Here is a 21231-nt window from a genome sequence, read left to right on the forward strand (position 1 = left end):
GTTTGATTTTCTATTCTTTCTCTAGGCTCTTGTGTTGAAAACTTTCCTTTCTCTCTCTCTCTCTCTCTATATGTATGTATTTTTATAGCATAGACATTTTAAGGCATAAATATCCCTCTGAGCAATGCAATAGCTATAACTCACAATTTGGCTTTTTAGGTTGTTCTCAGCAGAAGTATTACCCTTCAGTGAACTACTTCATCTTACCTGAAAAGAAAAATCAGAAGTCATCATGATTTTTAAAGATGTTTGCCATTATGAAATAGAATGGCATCAATAAAGTATTTTTAATATTAAGACTCATACAAGGCTAGCAGAAGAATTTTTCATGGGAAGTACTTATATCTAATGGTAAATTAATGACTGTCACCTGTTAAATTTCAGGGAAAGTGAACAATAATTGTGTCACAAGTGGTCTATGTTTTCATAATTGTGTCATATTTGTTTCCTTCTTAGACAAAAATATTACCATTGTCACTGATATAATTTTAAAAATCATTACAGTTTTAATTTTAGCAGTTACTATAAGCATTTGTTTCCTACAGAAAAAAAGAAAACACTTGTAAAAAGAAACAAAAATCATGTGGTATATTTTTCTGTAGGGTCCCCCCTCTGTGATATTAAGAGTTCAAAATGAACATAAACTGTTTGATATAATTTTTAATAGCTTAAGGAAATGCTTTATATCACAAGTAAGTAATATCACTATTCGGAAAGAAAGAGGGACCATATACTATCAGGATCACTGTGCTGTATAAGATTCAGAAAAAGCTCAGATGAAGATTTTTTTCCATCCATGAAATGAATTAATTAAAGGTATCAGACAATTGCTGAAATATATATATAATACATATTACCCATTGCCTATTGCCATCAAGTTGATTCTGACTCATACCGATCCTATAGGACAGGGTAGAACTGCCCCAGAGAGTTTCCAAGGAGCGCCTGATGGATTTGAACTGCTGACCCTTTGGTTAGCAGCCACAGCTCTTAACCACTATGCCACCAGGGTTGCCATAATACATATACATGTACACATATATAGTTTCTGAATATATATTATCATTAAAAAAAAGTCTGGAGGGTATACATCTTTTTTTTTTTTTCTTAACTAGTGATTTCTGGTAGAAACAGAATGAGATAAAAGAGATTTTCTCTTTTTAGTCTCTGTATAGCTTTACTGTTTAATCTATTTTTTCATATAATTTAATAATATATTACCAGGATTTAAAAAAAAAAAAAAAAAACACAATAAAAAGCTGAGAAAAGTATATCAGACGTTAAAGATAGTATCCACAACAAACTCATAGAAGTTCAAAACAGCAATGTCTTTGCCAGGAAAGTACTGGTATTACTAGCGCATACCCTTCAAAATGGAGTCCGCTAGGGCATTAGGGTCAGATGGGAACCAAGACACAGATACTCTTGCAGATGATGATATTGGACTTTATTCTGCAGGTGATGAGGAGGGATTTTTAGATTCTAAGTAGGGTGGGTGTAGTGACATCACACAAATAAGTTTACACTTTCAAATTGAGTAACCCAGGTATTTACTAGAAGCTATTTTATTAGAAAAGATAATGAAGTAGAAGGTAAGAATTTAGGCCCAGAGACAAAAACAGTCCAGGTGAGAAATGATTCAGGCCTGAATGATTGCAATGAGAGTAGGTATGAGAGTGAGTACAGGGGAAGAATATAATGTTGGATGTATGGAGTGTTTGATGATTGCAGATAACCTATGTTGATATGCTGAGCAGTTTGTTGGATATATGTCTGAAATGCAAAGTAAAGTTTAAAACTGGATATAAAGACATTTTCCAGCACATACATAGTAATTAAAGTTATTTTTACAGGAAAATGAAAGCACCCTGAGAGAGCAATAAAGAGAAAACGAAACAAGGACAGAACCCTTAGAAGTACTATTTAATTGTGCTAGTCTGAGGACATGATGCCCCATGAAATGGAACAGGGAGAGAGGAAAAAGGAAGCGAATAAAAGTATCAAAAAGCTAAGAATGAGTGAGTCAATAGTATACATAACAATATTACAGATATAATTAGAATATTAATAAGGTTACAAAATATTCCGTTTAGATAATTTTAGTCATATTATATATCATGGCTTTTGTTTCCTGACTATGATCCTATGATCTCAATAGAAGCATTTGATTACTACTAAAGACTTAACATTTATCTGAGAAAATGTACACCAGAAATCTACATTTTATTGAAACAAATGGATAGAGGGAATATCAATTGGTAAATGACTATAAACACACCATTTGAACAGTTGCATGTAATATGATTGTTGTCCCAATATATTAGGATGAGTGGGGACTTGGCTTTTCTACCTAGCTTACCCAAAGGGTGTGAGATCGCTCAGAGGATCATGTTTAGAATTAACAACATCGACTAATTACATTTAATTAGGTCAACCTGTATGAGAAATTAGCATAATTAATTGTGATTTTAAAGTGCCCCAAAGGGACGTAATATTTCTGTATTTACTAAGAAAATTTCAGTGAGGAAAAGAAGGTAAAGAACAACAAAGATAGGTTTAAATTTTAAGAAGTGATACAAAATATTCTGTATACAAGGAGGGCTTGTATTAAAATTTATAGATGCCTATCCGAAATTATTCACATATGCTTCTCCCTCAAGTTCTCCTCCGTCTCAGGACAATTATTATATTTATTTCATAATAAGAATTATACTTTTTTAAATGTACTGGAAGGGCAAATATCTTAGAACATATTTGTTGGAATAAAGGTCTTTAGTTGACAGAATTTAGTTGCTTTTGCTAAATTATACAACTCATATTTAACTCAGAAGCTGAGACAAGGACCTACACTGTACTGAGACATTCAGCATTGTGTAGCTGTCATCAGGAGGAAGACATACATATGTTCATGTATTAACATCCTTGACCTTAGGAGGTACTATATAATGAAAAATGGTAGCCTTTTTTTCTGTTATAAAATACCGTTGTTTAGAAATTTGACAGTGTTTTAGGCTAGATAAAGTATATATATGTATATCTGTGTAGGAGCTCTGGTGGTGCAGTTAAGCCCTCGGCTACTAATGGAAAGACCAGGGAGTCAACCCACCAGCTACTCCGTGGGAAAAAGATGTCACGGTCTGCTTCCATAAAGTTTTCAGCCTTGGAAACCCTATGGGGCAGTTCTACTCTGTCCTGTAGAGTAACTGTGAGTTGGAATTGACTTGATAGCACAGGTTTGGTTTTCTCAAATATATATATATATATATATATATGAGTAATTTTAGAATGAATTTGACTGAGATATCATTGAATATATATGTAATTCAAGTTGGAAAGAAGTGACTTCTTAAAAATATTGAGTCTTTTAATACATGATTGCAGAACACCTCTCCATTTATTTAGATTGTCAAGATATCTTTCATCAGAGCTGTAGTTTTGTACATATAGATCCTGTATATATTTTGCTATATTTTACCTAAATATTTCATTTTTGTGCTATTGGAAATGGTATTTTGTTTTAATTTCAAATTCCAATTGTTGTTGGTATATAAATACATACAGGAAAGCACTCAACTTCTGTTAACCTTATATTCAGCAATGTTGCTACACTCATTAGCTATCCACTGCCGACAAGTCGATTCTGACACACAGCGACCATATAGGACAGAGAAGAATGGCCCCATACGGTTTCCAAGGCTGTAAATCTTTATGGAACAGACTGCCACATCATTCTCCTGTGGAGTGGCTGGTAGGTTCGAACTGCCAACTTTTCAGTTAGCAGATGAGTGTTTAACAACTGCGCCATCAGGGCTCCTTTAATAGGAGTTATTTTGTCTATTTTGGGGGGATTTCCTTCATAGACAACCATTCCATCTTCAGAAAATAAATTTTATTTCCTCCTTTTCAATCCGTCAGATTTTATTTTTCATTCTTATTGCAGTAACAAGAATTTCCAGTATGATGTTGAATAGCATTGTCAAAACAAGACGTCCTTCTGATAAGAAGTCATCTGTAATTCTCATCCTTGTTTCGCTATAGGTGAGGTGATTTTCCCCTTCCTGTTTTTTTTTTTTTTTTTTTCATGAGCCCTGGTGGTGCAGTGGTTAAGAGCTCAGCTGCTAACCAAAAGGTCGGTCGGCAGTTCAAATCCACCAGCCATTCCTTGGGAACCCAATGGGGCAGCTCTACTCCCTCCTCGGGTCGCTACAAGTCATAATTCACTCAATGACAATGAGTTTTTGTTTCGTTTCGCTTTCAAGATTTTCTGTCTTTGGTTTTCTGCAGTTTGAATATGGTATGTCTAGGTGTTGTTTGATTCTGGGTAGGTGTTGTTTTGTGGAATTTCTTCTGAGCTTACTGTGGCTTGGTGTCTGCCATTAATCTTGGCCATAATTATTTCAATTGTTTCTTCTGTTCCACACTGTTTCTTCTCTTGGTATTCCAATGACGCATATTTAAAATTGTCCCCCGGCTCTTCGTATTCAGTCCCATCCCTCCCGCCCCCCCCCGCCCCCCGCCCAACAATGTATGCTTTTTTTCTCTTTGCATTTCAGTTTGGGGAACTTTTGTTATCTAGTCTCCAAGTTCACTATTTCCTCAGCTATATGAAATCTTCCAAAGATCCCATCAAAGGCATTCTTCACTTCTGTTAAAATATTTTTGATTTTTACCATTTCCTTTTTATTCTTTCTTAGAGTTTCCATATCTCTGTTTACACTTCCCATCTATTACATGTTGTCTACTTTTCCATTAGAGCTCTTAACATCTTAATCATAGTTATTTTAAATTCCCTGTTTTTTAATTCCACCATCTGTGTCATATCTGAGTCTGCTTCTGATGTTTGCTTTCTCTCTGCAAACTGTTTTTCTTGCCTTTTGTCATATCTTGCAATTTTTTTTAATTGAACATGTTTTAAAGGATGATAGGAACTGAGTTAAGTTAAGCTTTAGTGTGAGAATTTATGTTGATCTGGCTAGGATTGGGGTGTGTTTAAGGTTCGTGGTAACTCTAGATGCCACAGGCTTTTAATTTCTCTAGATTTCTTGTTTATGTAGCCCTTGTTGTTGAAAGGAGCCCTGGTAGCACAGCGGTTAAGAACTCAGCTGCTAACGTAAAGGTTGGCAGTTTGAACCCAGCAGCCATTCCTCAGGAGAAAGGTGTGGCAGTCTGCTTCCATAAAGATCACAGCCTTGGAAGCCCTATGGGGTAGTTCTTCTGCATCCTATAGGGTCACTCTGAGTTGGAATCAACTTGATGGCAACAAGATTTTAGTTGTCATTGAGTTTCCCTAGAACTTCTTAACTAGGGTCGATTTCTTGCACTTCTTTCAGGCATAATCCACTGTTAATATACTGGAACGCTGTTGTGTGGTGGTAAGGAACTAAAGAGGGGGAGCATTCTATAATCTTCTGATTAAATTTCAGACTTTTAGTGCACTTGCATCTTTGGGTTGTGACCTTTACAAGTGTTTCCACAGTGGAAAATTTATTTTTAATCCTTGCCTTGGTGATATATGAAGGTTAGTGTAGACTGGAATGGAATCAACACCCCTTGTCCAGCTGGAATAAGGCTAGGGCAGTCTTTCCCCCGGAAAGTAGGCCTTTGATGTGAAGAATACTCTTCATGTATTGCACAATTATTCTTCTTCCCTTTTCGCTACCAAACAGAATCTTTCTCAGATCTTCACTGTGTGAATTTGCTGGGTTTCCTGGAGTTAAAACCCACAAAAGGATGGGGTCTCCCTACAATTGTGGCTTTAGGAGTTTCTCACTCTCATGGTAGTACAGCTTAGCCTCAAGTCTTTCATCAAAATTATCATTAAGTGTCCCTATCAGCTTCAATTCTAAAGACTTCTGTTTCAGGTAAGGAGGTCTTGGCTCTGACTCTGGATTTTCTTGTCCCTCTAGTTTTGGGTGTAGCTGTTATACCTACAACCTCAGTTCTCTGAAGTTGCGATTTGTTTAGCTTTTTCTTAGTGTAAGGACTGATGACTTTCAAGTTCTTTAAATGTCATAACTGATATGTAAGCTGTGTTCCAAGATACATTTCTAAGCAAAAAAGAGCAAAATGTATACCATGTGCTTAGTATACTGCTTTAAGAATGAAAGGGGGAGGCAAAAATATATAGTTATATTTGTTTTACCATATAATGGTTGACTAAAACAAAAAACAAATCAAATGTTGAGGAAGGGGAGTGAGCAATGAGTTAGTTCTGTGTACATGAGAGACAGAGGAGATAAGATGTTTTATATATAGATTGATATAGATGATACAGATATGGATATGGATCTCCATATAGATATTAAAACAAAAATCCATTGCTATCAAGTCAATTTCAACTCATAGCAACCCTATGGGACAGAGTATGCCCCATAGTATTTCAAAGACACGCCTGGTGGATTTGAACTGCCGACCTTTTGTTTAGCAGCCAAAAGCTTAACCACCACACCACGAGGGCTCTGATATATAGATGCAGATATAGATTTTAGATATAGACACGATTTTGAGTACTAATATATTCCTTCATGAAAAAAATGCAAAATTGAGTAAAACAATCGCTTTCTAAATACTTACTGTTTTCTTTCTTTGGAATTATGTCTCACTTTATCTTTTCTCCTTTCGCTCTGTCATCTTTTTTTCTGATAACAATTTCAGTTTAGAATACTGGTGAGTTACTCAAGATCTCTCTGTGTCTCACCTTTTGTATCTTGCATATGATAATCTGGCAGTAGGAATAGAATTATAGAAAGGATGTACCGTTTTCCTTATATAATCACCTTGAACTACAGTGCAATGATAAAAGTTTGATAGATGGTCCTAAACAGATTAGGTACTCTCTCTGAAAATGAAATAACAAGAAGTTGGCCTAATTACATACACAGGAATATGATGGAATGTGTTCCTATATCATAATACACTTGGAATGACTTTTTAGTAGTTTCCAGAAGAAGTTGAAATGTTGTTGAGTGTGTCATGCTTATTTCTTAAGGATCAAATTTGCTTAATTTTATTTTTTAAACTACAAAGGAATCACTCCTCTTTCTTTATAATATTGAAACAAATTTCTGTCTGTGGCTTTGAAAATTGATCAGTGAATCAGAAATCTTTTTTCAGTGAAGATGAATATGCCTGTAACATCTATTATAGACATCAGAAGTGGTTGATTATTACGGATTTCTTTTTTTGAACTTTAGCACTAATCCTACTATTTTTGTTATTGTTTTCTCCACAAAAAATATTGATTTATTATGCTTTTCAAGTATATATGGTAGTTTAGAGAAACATTTCAAGTCCAGTTGAAGTTGAGAATATCATTTTAAGCATAAAAGTTGTAGATAACATACGCCCCTTCTTATATTTCCCAGCTCAGCTAAAGTATTTTTTTTTTAATAATCTAAAATGAAAGTTGCACATACACTTGTCACTCTAATAATGCCAAGTGACAAGCATGCCCCTACCACAATTTGGCAATACACCCAATACATACCAAACCAAACCTAACCCACTGCCTCCTAGTTGATACTGACTCATAGTGATCCTATAGGACAGAGTAGAACTGTCCCATAGAGTTTCCAAGGCTGTAATCTTTATGGAAGTAGACTGCCACATCTTACTCCTGCAGAGCAGCTGGTGGGTTTAAACCATCCACCTTTCCTTTGGCAGCTGAGCACTTAACCACTGTGCCACCATACTTATAACGGTAAAACAATAAAAAAGAAACAACAGGAGTAATAAAAACTGATCAAAATATGAATAGCTATGTTGAAGAATGTTAAGCTAACAAGCATGAAACCTTCTAAAAGAATATTTTCAAAGTTAATGGTTTGTATAAATAGATAGCCATTGTTATTTCATACTTTTAATATAATACATAAGACTTAATAAAAATGATCTATAGTCCCTCCAGATGAGAATTAATCATATTTTTAAAGAACCCTTCAAAAAGTAGTTAAACAATCTTTCTCCAAGTCACATCCTCAGTTTTGAAGCTATTATTTATAGCTTGAACCTTCTTGTTATTGTGACCTTGGTAGGGGTTAAGAACTAGTCACACATTTCTCTGATAGGCCATTTCTTTTGAAAGACCATTGTAAACGCAGTCAGCAACTCACTTCAATTCTTTTAATATTTACAGATTTTATTTTCAAACTCCAAATACTGGATTTAAAGGGAAAAAAGAACTGGAAGATACAGTTCAACTCAGAAGACATGTACTGAGTGACAGTTTTTTGACAGGCATGATAACAAACTAGTGCTACAGAGTTGAATGTGGTAGGACCTAACTGTACCTTCTGATAAGTGATATATTGGAACTTGGAGCAATGTATTTTAAAAACACAGAAAGAGTGATTCATAAGAGTGATTCATTCTTTCAAATTCATCAGGAATTTTAATGTTTACCTAGGTTTTAAAATATGAGTAAGGTTTAGCCAAAGCAAAGAAGAGAACTGAGCAATGGAATTCTACCTTCATATCACTCTCATCTTTTTTTTTTAATCCTAGCTCTAGTCTCTTAGTTTAGGTGCTTGCCCTTTATTATCTGGAATATGGCTGTACTAAGTATTTTTTTTATTATAATAAATACTATTATTATACATTTTAACCCTGCCTCTGATCTTGGGCATCTACAATTCATCATTTGTCCTGATGCTAGGGCTTACTCAATATGAAGTCATCACAGAGGGATAATTGTGGTATAACAGGTCACATCTCTGGTGGAATCATCAATCGAAATTATGTGTATATGTGTTTCTGACTATATATATATTTCTGATATATATGTGTTTCTTATACACACATGTATTTCATATATATATATTTTTCTGGTAAGGGTAGGGAAAAAAAAGCCTAGGATAAGTAAGAACTTACTCATTTTTCTTCTTTGTACAAAACTAGAATCTCTGAAACAAGCAGTAAGCCTGGTGGAGAATTTGTCTGTCTTCTTACTCATATTGTACCATTTATTCTAAACTATTTCCAACTGAAAAGCAACTAATTATGATTTTTATTTGAGCTTCAACTAAATTTTTTAGTAGAAATTTCACCAAACTCTTAAAAATGATTGACAAAAATTATATTTTCAGTTATTTCCATTTTAAGTTTATTAATATTCATTCAAAAAAAGTATTTAATGAGTCTTTACAGAAAGGCAGATCAAGCAAAGTTAGACTTGATGCCATCTTAAAGCAAAATTATATGTAGTTGGAAAAATCTGAATAATTTTTGATATCCTCATGAATTTTTCATACTTAATGTAGTTATTGATGTAAAATTCTTGAGAGAATTTGGCAAACTTAAGGGAGAAGGAAAGAAAATAATATATAAGGAAAAGGATTTGAAAAAGAAAGTGAGAAAGGAATAGACTCTAATAGAGTGATTAGGATTTCCACTTACAACTTTTCACAAGGGGCTTGCATCAATATAGGTCTAATAATAAAAACATTACTGTGGAAGCAGACAAAGCCATCCATGAGTAATCTGCTCCAGATATTAAACATTTAATTTGGAAACTGGCTTCAATTCAATTCCAGCATGGTTGCTACTAACAGTTCTTTTATCAAATGAGTAGATCTCTAAAATAATGTATCCCCAAATAATTTCTAATTCATGATTGATCTCATTCAAGTGGCTCTTACTTGGCTCCACATGGCATCAGTGTAAGTGAAGTTTCCCTGTGTCATTATTTAAAAAATACAAATAAAGGACTAGCATGTTTAACACATATTCCCTCAACAATATAAAGAAACCCTCAAAGGCTGCAAAGTGAAACCATTCAGTATTGCTCACTCTTCCATAAAGAAGAATAAATGAAAGTTGTGACTGTTGGCGAAAAAGCCTGAGTAACAGGTAAGTAATTTACCTTGATGAAAATGTGTGATTTTAATGAGGATTTTTTTATTTCAAGAAGTATGGCACTAAGTAGGATGGATAGGTGCCTCTTAAAGACAGATATATTAGTAGCAATTTTTGAATTTCTCAGATAGGACTAATCTATGAATTGGACCTTTCTCAGGTTAAGATTTAGACTACTATAACTGTCAAAGGAAGACAATGAAGTTTTTGAACGCTTGATTATTTATAAGCACTTACAGCTTTGAGTCAGTTTCCATGGAAACAGGAATTATCTGTTGAAGTCTGACCTTTCCTTTGCATCGTTTAGTTTTGGCAGCTATGTGAGCACTGTTTTAGAAACCACATATAAACCAGAGAAATTTACAAAAGTATATACAAAGTAGGCAGCAACAGAAGCTTTAAAAGTGCAGTCAAGGTAATATATTTCTTCATGTGATTTTTTTCTTTTTATTCAAGAGCATGTGAGTTTTATTTTAAGTCGGTGTTACCTTATAATAGTCAAAAATAAGTGCTAGGACGTGGTGGAGAGCTAGTTTTTAAATTATTATTACAGGTAAACGTTGTTACATAACTGAATTAGAGTGAAAGCCAATGCCTGTATAAGGAAATACCTCTCAGCATATGAAAGATACTGACTAATAATAACCTGAATGCATGAGCAAATACCATGGGCCATGTGCTTCATGCATTATATTACCACAATAATCTAATTATTACCTGAAAAATAGATATCATTATTTTATTATTTTAGTTTTAAGAATGCTAAATGATTACCTAATGTCACATCTTTAGTATTTGAACCCAGGGTTTATTTCCTGGAGATTCTAAAGTACAAGATCTTTTAATTTTTCCCCTTTTGGAGCTCTGATGACACAGTGATTAAAAACTTGGCTGCTAATCAAAAGGTCGGCAGTTCGAATCCACCAGCTCCTCCTTGGAAACTCTGTGGGGCAGTTCTACTCTGTCCTACAGGGTCGCTATGAGTCGGCATTGACTCAATGGCAGTGGGGTCTTTTGGGGGGGTTGGCAGGTTATGAGTAGAGCGCACTGATGGCACAGTGGTTAAGCACTCAGCTGCTAACCAAAAGGTTTGCAGTTTAAATCTACCAGCTGCTCTATGGGAAAAAGATGTGGCAGTCTGCTTCTGTACAGATTTACAGCCTTGGAAACCCTACAGGGCAGTTCTGCTCTATAAGTCAGAATTGACTCTACTGGCAGTAGATTTGGTTTGGTTTTGGTAGATTATGAGTGAAAAAAAGAATATGAAGTGGTAGAAAAATTTAAGTCAAAATAATGAAAGTCTTCAAAGTTAATTTTAAGATTCTATAAAAACCATTATATTTCTATCAACTCTTGCATTTGAAATAGTTATTTTAGAAATAATTTACTTTAATTTTCATATTTGTGAAAAAATCAATTACTAAAGCTTGGAAATTTACATAGACCAAGAGGCGGTCGTTTGAACAGAGGGAGGGTGTGTGTCAGGATTGTGTCCTTTCACCATACCTATTCAATCTGTATGCTGAGCAAATAATCTGAGAATCTAGGCTATATGAAGAAGAACAGAGCATCAGGGTTGGAGGAAAATTCATTAACAATCTGTAATATGCAGGTGACACAACCTTGCTTGCTGAAAGTAAAGAGGACTTGAAGTACTTACTGAAGAAGATCAAAAACTACAGCCTTCAGTATGGATTACACCTCAACAACAAAAAAATTTCTCACAATTGGGCCAATAAGCCACATCATGATAAATGGAGAAAAGATTGATGTTGCCAAGGATTTCATTTTACTTGGATCCACAATCAATGCTCATGAAAGCAGGAGTGAAGAAATTAAATGACATATCGCATTGGGCAAATGTGCTGCAAAAGACCTCTTTAAAGTGTTAAAAAGCAAAGATGTCACTTAGAAGACTAAGCTGCTCCTGGCCCAAGCCATGATATTTTCAATCGCCTCGTGTACATGTGAAAACTGGACAGTGAAAAAGGAAGACCAAAGAAGAATTGATGCCTTTGAATTACGGTGCAGCGGAAGAAAATCAGAATCAACTCAACGGCAGTGGGTTTTGGTTTGGCCAGAAGAATGAACAAGTCTGTCTTGGAAGAAATAAAGCCAGATTGCTCCTTGGGAGTGAGAATGGAGAGACTTCGTCTCATGTACTTTGGACATGTTATCACGGGGGACCAGTCCCTGGAGAAGACATCATGCTTGGTAAAGTAGAGGGTCAGTGAAAAAGGAGAAGGCCCTGGAAGTGATGGATTCACACAGTGGCTGCAACAATGAACTCAAACATAACAATGATTGTGAGGATGGCACAGGACCAGGCAGTGTTTTGTTCTGTTGTACACAGGGTCACTACGAGTTGGTACAACAACAACAACAATTATCATTAGAGTCTCAAGTCCAATAAATACTTGTTACCGTCAAGTGCAGTTGAGGAAAAACTATAAAGTTCCTTTAGAAAAAGAAATTTAATTCTATTTGCTAGTTTAAACTCCCCAAGTATTAATACTAGAAAATAATAATCACACCAAAATGAAGAAAAGAATATTTTACTCCAAATTTAAAAAAAGAATGCTTTACTCCAAAATGAAGAAAAGAATGTTTTACCCCAAAATGAAGGAAACAATGTTTTATGTGGGAAAAGCTATCTATCTGAAATGACCACCTCAAACATTAGGTCAAAAAACTAAAAGAAAACTCAAAGATAAGTCAAGTGTAAAATAAATGAGTTTCCAACTCTCGTTTGACAGAATGACCTTAAACAGCCTTGAAGGACGTCGACAATGTAATTCCATTTATTTAAAAAAAGAACTTTTAAAAATCCTAAATTTTATAGAATATGAACATGTTATAGATCACTTACTCCTGCATTTTAATAACTTGTTAAAGACTTATTTTTTCAGGTTTAATAAAATTTAGACACCACATTAACATATTTCCATTATTTTCCCAGTTTATATGTTTTTAAATGTTCCAATTTTATGACATAAGTAAATATATTTGTGTATTCTCTTCCACAAAGCTGATAATTTATAAAGCAAATAAAGTTATAGGTTGAATTTCTCTAGGTACAGAACATTCTTTGATTTTTTTTTTCTTGAAAAGAATAAAACGTATCTTTTTGAAGCTTTAGCCTCTATTTACTTCCTATTAAGTTAGATAACTTTGCCCACAAAGGAAGTAGATTATATGATGTTACAAGTTTGAAAACTGGCATCACAGAAAAGACATATGCTAATGGGTTATTTTAGGGATGACTTTTTTTGAAATGCAGGTTGATAAGTCTAAGCTGAATCGGAAAATAATCAGTAGTCAGAAGGCCTATTTTGGCACAGATAAATTTGGAGTGAGTGCTAGGAAATAACTTTACTAAAAGATTTTAATAAGAAAAAATGGAAAGAAAATTCCATTAGAGTTCTCTACATTTAGAGATTATATTTAATATTCTTAAACTGCCTTAAAAGAGAACTAGGACACCTTGGAGAAACGCATGATGCCAAGACTGAGGCAGGGAAAGTATTGATCCCAAGACTGAGGCAGGGAAAGTATAAGATGACCATAAAACATCCTTTCTTTGTGTGCTGGAAAATAAGGAGACAGTCAAAGAAGATAGGGACAAGTCAAAAAGATACTAGATCAACTTGAGTAAGTAACCACTGGCCAAATTAGGGAATAGGTGAAAGAGGTGAAATAAAAATAAATAAAAAATATATAAAATTAAAAAAAGGGAATGGTATGAACAATTGCATACCAAAACTCCATCATCACATGACCTTCTTCCCTGTGTATCTGTGTATCTAAATTTTCCTAGATCTATAAGGACATGAATCTTAGGATTAAGGACCACCCAAATCAGTATGACATAATCATAACTTGACTACATCTTCAAAGAACCTATTTCTGAACAAGGTCACATTCACAGGTACACAGGATCAGGACTCCAGTATATCTTTCTGTGAGGCATAAATCAACTCACAATAATACCCGTGAGAAATATATATACACACACACACACCCATTGGTGTCAAGTCTATTCCTACTTATAGCGACCCTATAGGACAGAGTTGAACTGGCCCATAGAGTTTCCAAGGAGGGGCTGGTGGATTTGAACTGCCAACCTTTTAGTTAGCAGCCAAGCTCTTAACCACTGCACCACCAGGGTTAAGGATATATAGCCATACAAAAATTTGTAACAAAGTACATAGAGGCATTATTCCAATAAACAAAAAGTGGAAACAACTCAAATGCTCATTAACTTATGAATGGATAAAGAAAATGTGATAATCCATACATTGTTAGGTGCACTTGAGTTGATTCAGACTCATAGTGACCCTACGTACAATGGAACAAAACACTGCCCAATTCTGTGCCATCCTCACAATTGTTGCTATGTTCGAGCCCATTGCTGTAGCCCCTGTGTCAATCCATTTTGTCCAGGGTTTTCATCTTTTTCCCTGATCCTCTACTTTACCAAGCATGACATCTTTTTCCAGGGACTGGTTCCTCCCGAAAACATGTGCAAAGTAAGTGAAACAAGGTCTTGCCATCCGCACTTCTAAGAAGCATTTTGGCTGTACTTTTTCCAACACAGATTTGTTCATTCTTCTGGTGGTCTTCCCCAACACCATGATTCAAATGCACGAATTCTTCTTCAGTCTTCCTTATTCATTGTCTAGCTTTCACATGCATATGAGGCAATTGAAAATATCGTGACTTGGGTCAAGCACACCTTAGTTCTCAAAGTGATATTATTGCTTTTTTAACACTTTCAAGAGGTCTTTTGCAGTAGATTTGCCCAGTGCAATGCGCCGTTTGATTTCTTGACTGCTGCTTCCAAGGGCCTTGATTGTGGATCCAAGTAAAACAAAATCCTCGACATCTTCAATCTTTTCTCTGTTTATCATGTTTCCTATTGATCCAGTTGTGAGGATTTTTGCTTTCTTTATATTGAGGTGTAATCCATATTGACAGCTGTAGACTTTGATCTTTTTCAGTAAGGGCTTCAAGTCTTCTCAATTTTAGCAAGGTTTTGTCATATGTGTATTGCAGGTTGTTAATTAGTCTACTGCAAATGTTTTTGAATTATCTTCAGCAAAATTTTACTTGTGTATGTTATTAATGACACTCTTTAATAATTATGTATATGGATCTCTTCCTGTGATTTGGCCAGGTAGCTGTCTTCCAAATTTCTTGTCACAGAGAAGTGAGCACTTCCTGTATTGTATCTGTTTGCAGAAATATCTCAATTGATATTTCATCAATTCTTGCAGCCTTGGTCTTTGCCAATCCCTTTTTTTTTTTTTCAGTACAGTGTAGGCTTCCTCCTTCAGTACCATCAGGTTGTTGATCATATGCCATCTCCTGGAATGATTGAATGTCGGCCAATTCTTTTTGATACAGTGACTGTATATTCCTTTCATCTTTTTTTTTTTTTTTAATGTTTCCTGGGTTGTTCAATATTTTGTTCATAGAATCCTACAATATTTCAACTTGAGGCTTTAATTTTTTCTTCAGTTCTTTCAGCTTGAGAAATGCTGAGTGTATTCTTCTTTGGTTTTGTAACTCCAGGTCTTCACACATTTCATTATAATGCTTTACTGTGTCTTTTCAAGCCACCCTTTGGAATCTTCTGTCCATTTCTTTTCCTTTATCATTTCTTTCATTCACTTTAGTTACTCTACATTCAAGAGCAAGTTTCAGCGTCTCTTCTGACGTCCAGTTTTGTCTTTTCTTTTTTCCTGTGGTTTTACTGAACTTTTATTTTCTTCAAATGTGATGTACTTGATGTTGTCCCACAACTTGTCTGATCTTCAGTAATTAGGGTTTGATGCATCAAATCTATTCCTGAGATGGTCTTTAAAATTTAGATGGAATATATTCAAGGTCAGACTTTGGCTCTTGTGGAATTGTTTTAATTTTCTTCAGTTTCAACTTTAACTTTCATATGAGAAATTGGTGATCTGTTCCACAGTCGGTCCCTGGCCTTGTCCTGGCTGATGATATTGAGCTTTCCATTGCCTTTTTTCACATATGTAATCTATCTGATCCCTGCGTATGCCATCCAGTGAGGTCCACTTGTACAGCCTCCAATTATGTTGTTGAAAAAAGTATTTGCAATGAAGAAGTTGTTGGTCACGCAAAATTCTATCATGAGATCTCCTGTATCATTTCTATCATCAAGGCCATATTTTCCGACTACTGAGCCTTCTTTATTTCCAACTTTACATTCCATTCACCAGTAATTATCAATGCATCTTGATTGCATGTTTAATCAATTTCAGACTATAGAAGTTAATAAAAATTTTCAATTCTTTCTTCTTTGGCATTAGTGGTTGGTACATAAATTTGAATAATCATATTAACTGGTCTTCCTTGTAGGCATACGGATATTATCCTATCACTGACACCATTGTATTTGAAGATAGATCTTGAAACATTCTTTTTTGATGATGAATACAACACTGTTACTCTTCAATTTTTCTTTCCTGGCATAGTAGATCGTATGACTGTCTGATTCAAAATGGCAAATGCCAGTCCATTTTAGCTCACTGATGCCTAGGATATTGATCTTCAAGTGTTACATTTTATTTTTGACAGCTTCCAATTTTTCTTGATTCATACTTCTTACATTCTACATTCTGATTACTAACAGATGTTTGCAGCTGTTTCTTCTCATTTTGAGTCATGCCATATCAGCAAAAGAAGTCCTGAAAGCTTTACTCCATCCATGTCATTAAGGTCTATTCCACTTTGAGGAGGCAACACTTCTCCAGCTGCATTTTGAGTGCCTTCCTCTCTGAGGGGTTCATCTTCTGATACATTTGAGACAATGTTCCACTACAATCCACAAGGTTTTCACTGGCCAAGGTTTTTGTTATTTTTTGGATGTGGAGCACCATATCCTTTTTCCTAGTCTTTCTTAGTCTGGAAGCTCTGCTGAAACTTGTCTACCATGGGTTAGCCTGCTGATATTTGAAATACCAGTGGCATAGCTTCCAGTATTGCAGCAATAGGCAAGCCACCGTAGACAAATGTCCATTAACTTAAGAATGGATAAAGAAAATGTGATATACCCATATAATGGAATATCATTATTATGCTTATACGGAGCATTCCAGTTGTATTTCTGCTAAGACTGATTTGTGTATTGTTTAAAATGTCTATAATTATAGAATCATGGTAAGAATAGCTGATTTTATGTTTGTTTTTCAAATGAGCTTGGTTCTAATTATTTTCTTTCACAGACTTTATTTTCTCCATTTCAGCTAGCAAATTTGTGAATTGTCAGCAGATCCTTAAGAACATGTAAAAAGCAAATAAGAGGCTCTTGACATTCTCAGTAATTCATGAATATGTTAAGATAGCTATTTGATTCCACAGACCATTGTAAAAGGTACACAACCCCTTTCCTCACTAATTGTTTCAGCTTTCTCTTTTATTGTTTAATCTTTATGAACTATTCTGAAATCACTCTTTAAAAAAAAAAAAATCCTGAACTGCAAGGTGCTATCTATATAATCTCTTAAAAACCAGAACAAACCCTTTGCCATCTAGTCAATTCCAACTCATAGCAACCATATAGGACATAGTAGAAACATCCCATAGAGCTTCCAAGGAGCATCTGGTGGATCCGAACTGCTGCCCTTTTGGTTATTAGCCATAGCACTTAACCAGTACACCACGAAGGTTTCCATAATCTCTTAAAGGTGTAAAGTTCTCATTGAAACAGTTCAAGCTCTCCTCATCCCCCTCCTTCTCCTTTTTCTTCTCTGTTCAAAGCAAGGACGCCCTGGTGGCATAGTGGTTAAGTGCTACAGCTGTTAACCAAGAGGTTGGCAGTTCAGATCTGCCAGATGCTCCTTGGAAACTCTACAGGGCAGTTCTACTCTGTCCTATAGGGTCACTATGAGTTGGAATCGACTCAACGGCAGTGGGTTTTGGTTTTGGGTTCAAAGCAAAGAGAAGTTATTTCATATTATATAATTTTAATTCTAAAACTTCAGTGTTCCAAAATGATTTTCCAATAGACAATGAGAAAGAATAAAATAACTGGATTTTTATTTCAAGAAGAATTGCAATTTTTAAAATACCTTCAACATTGTTGCTACTCCAGATACTAATTGAAATACGAAAAGGCAGAGAGATGGCACACACAAGTATAATAGGTCAACTTCTTTGTGTTAAACAGTAGAAAATACTTCAAAGGGAATGTTTAGAATTTGTTGTAGCATATTCAGAAAAAAAAAATATTTTCATCTTTCAGCAAGAACACAAAGGAATATCTCTAGTATGTTCATGCCATAATCCTGTTTTCCCAAAGTGTTCAAAGAAAGATAGGGAAGGAAAAAAATCACTTCATATTCCAAATGAGACTACATCATATAAGTTAACTGAATAAAACCCCTCACATTGTAAACAAATGCATGATCACACTTTGGAAAAATCTCAGGAGATAGTGTTTCTCACTGCCCTCACATCTTGTCAAAAATAGCAAGGACAGCAAATACCAGGCCTCCAGGTAATATTAATGGTAAACAGTGCCAAAATTTTGATGAAATGCTTAATTCCTACCTTAAGGAACAATTTAAGCCTCCAAAATACCAAGTTCCTGGGTTAGAAATAACAAATGGCTATCAAGATACAGCTTTCTTTTTTTTTTTTCCTTCTCATGGTAATCAAACTTCCTATACATTTTGAAATTGTAGGCAAACTAGAATTTTTAGAAAATACTCATGTTTGAAAGTAAATGAAAAGGCTACTTAACTCATACCCCCATTTCTCCAGCTGCTCTGAGAAAATATTCACAGGCTTTCCTGGGAAGTAGCCATAGCTTCTGGAGAAGGAAGGTTACTGTACCAACTGTAGTTAATACGTGTTCTTATAGCAACATCACTGTGTTTGCCTCCATTCTGGGAATAATTTCCTTTTATTCCTTAACTCACATTTGAGTACAAAAGGAAAAATATGTATTTAGACTGTAGATTTTAATCACAAAAATTTGAGTTTAAAACCTGGTGTCTGACACTTATAAACTGAGCTTGGGCAATTTAATTAACTGCTTAATCTCAGTTTTCCCATACGTAAAATGTGAATAATTTGTTGTATTACATTATTGAGAGACGGGGAAAAAAAAAGCAAAGCAGCTATCACAATGTTTAGCAAATAGCCTACACTTAATAAATGTTAGTCTTTCTCTTCCAGTTCAACATTATAATCACAATATAGCAGCTCACTGGCAAGAGCTAAAATAATATATATATTTTATAATATTGTGTTACATTATTTATATTATAAAAAAATAAATTGCTTAGAAATATGTGAGATCATATAACAGAAGAAAAAAATCTCTTAATTTCCTCTCATAGCCTAAATACCTCTTCTAAGCTGTACAGCATACACAGGTTTGGCTTTTCAAACCTCCACTTGGCTTTCTTTAAAACGTATCAGACTTAATATAACTATGCTGAATGGTTGATTTCTCTCTTCCCCCTGCCATTGCATAACAGCCTCCTTCCAAAGACTATGCCAAATCAGTAAATGAAACTACCAACCCCGGAGTTTCCCAAGTCAGTCCCGAGGCACTTTTGACAGTCTCCCTACGTCTAATCTATTCAATCTAAATCATTTTTATTGTATTTCACAAAAATGCATACCATCCATTACTCTTCTTCCTTATTAGTGCCAGTTGCCATCATTTTTCATGGGAAGTACTGCAATAACCTCCTAACTGGAGGCTCATCTTTCATTATCTCGCCACTGTCCATTCGATAGGGTCCATTTCATTGGGTCGCTATAAATCGGAATTGACTCGATGGCGGTGGGTAGTAGTCCGTTCGAATTTCCACACAACAACCAAGGTGGTAATTTTCAAAAACAAATTGCTTGTTCCTGTGGTGCCTAAACTGTTCAATGGCTTCCTTTTCCACTTAAGGACAATATCTATGTTTCTTTATATGAGCTAACAGGCACCCTATGCATGGCCCCTGCCTGGCCGCGGTGCTTCTGCCCTACTGATTGTGCTTCATCCACGGGGTCTTTTTCAGGTCCTTAAACGCTCCAAGTACTTTTCTAACTCAGGTTTTTTCTACATGCTATTCTTTCTGCATGAAAATATTTTCATCCCACTTTTCACATAATTGGCTTCTGCTAATCTTTTAAGTCTCAGCTTAAATTTCTCCCGAAAAACCTTTCCCGGCAATACACTCTAACATAATATCCTCTAGGACTTTCCCTCATGGCATCCTATTTGTTTCCTTCCTCTTATTTGTTGAAATATATAAGTAAGCTGAATACTCCTCAATATCTTTCCAGGACATGCTAAAATTTATTTATCTCCTCTTTATTTAAATTTTTATGCGACTTATTTGTCTGTATCATATGCTTCTGAGAACTTACATTTTCTGATTCCTCAGAGAAAAGGAAGCTAGGCTACCAATTACATTCTTGATGTGGATATTCAACATCTATATATTACCTCCTCTGGAATCCAGGAGGTCTATGGGCTTCGAAGTCTAGGTACTGAGAATCCTCATTCGATTTGCTATCAGGAACTGTGTTGGTAATAGATACGCGTGTACATTTTTACTGGAATCACAAATGATAAAGAATAAATGTCTTAAGGTGATTGAACTATTTATACCAAAATCAGAACACGAAATAAGGGAATGATTAGTACTGTCAAGAACTTCCTCTTCTGGTGAAATTAATTAAACTACTAGAAATAGCTTTCATGCTCTTTCTTCCTCAGACTGAAAATATATATGCAACATAGCTCAATTATGTCCCCATGTAGCTGATCTATACTGAGTCTTCTTGGGTGCTGTCGAGTCGGTTCTGACTCACAGCGACCCTGTGTACAACAGAAGGAAATACTGCGCGTCCTGGGCCATCCTTACAACCACTGTTATGCTTGAGCCCATTGTCACAGCCACTGTGTCAGTCCATCTTGTTGAGGGTCTTCCTTTTTTGCTGACCGTCTATTTTACCAAGCACAATATGACCAGGTGGGTAACCCTAAAGCTCCTTCTTCCTCAAAGAAGTAGGCAGACCTGATAACCCCCTTAGGATAAATTCTGGATTAGGACAGTTAACTTGATACATTTCCTCTAAAAAAACTCAAAAAAAAAAAAAATTCAGTAGTTAATAACATCTCCTCAATTTGTCTCGTTTTTAATTAAAAAAAAAAAAAATGAAGTTTGAGGGTGCTAATTTAAAAGTCCAAAACATTTCTTCTTTAATAAAAAGTGTTCTTTTATATGCCAATTTTTTGAGGAATAAAACTCTCGTTGCCATCAAGTTGATTCCAACTCATAGCAACCTTACAGGACAGAGTAGAACTGCCCCATAAGGTTTCCAGGAAGCACCTGGTGGATT

This window comes from Loxodonta africana, chromosome 6 (genome assembly GCF_030014295.1).
Source record: "Loxodonta africana isolate mLoxAfr1 chromosome 6, mLoxAfr1.hap2, whole genome shotgun sequence".
NCBI lineage: Eukaryota > Metazoa > Chordata > Mammalia > Proboscidea > Elephantidae > Loxodonta > Loxodonta africana.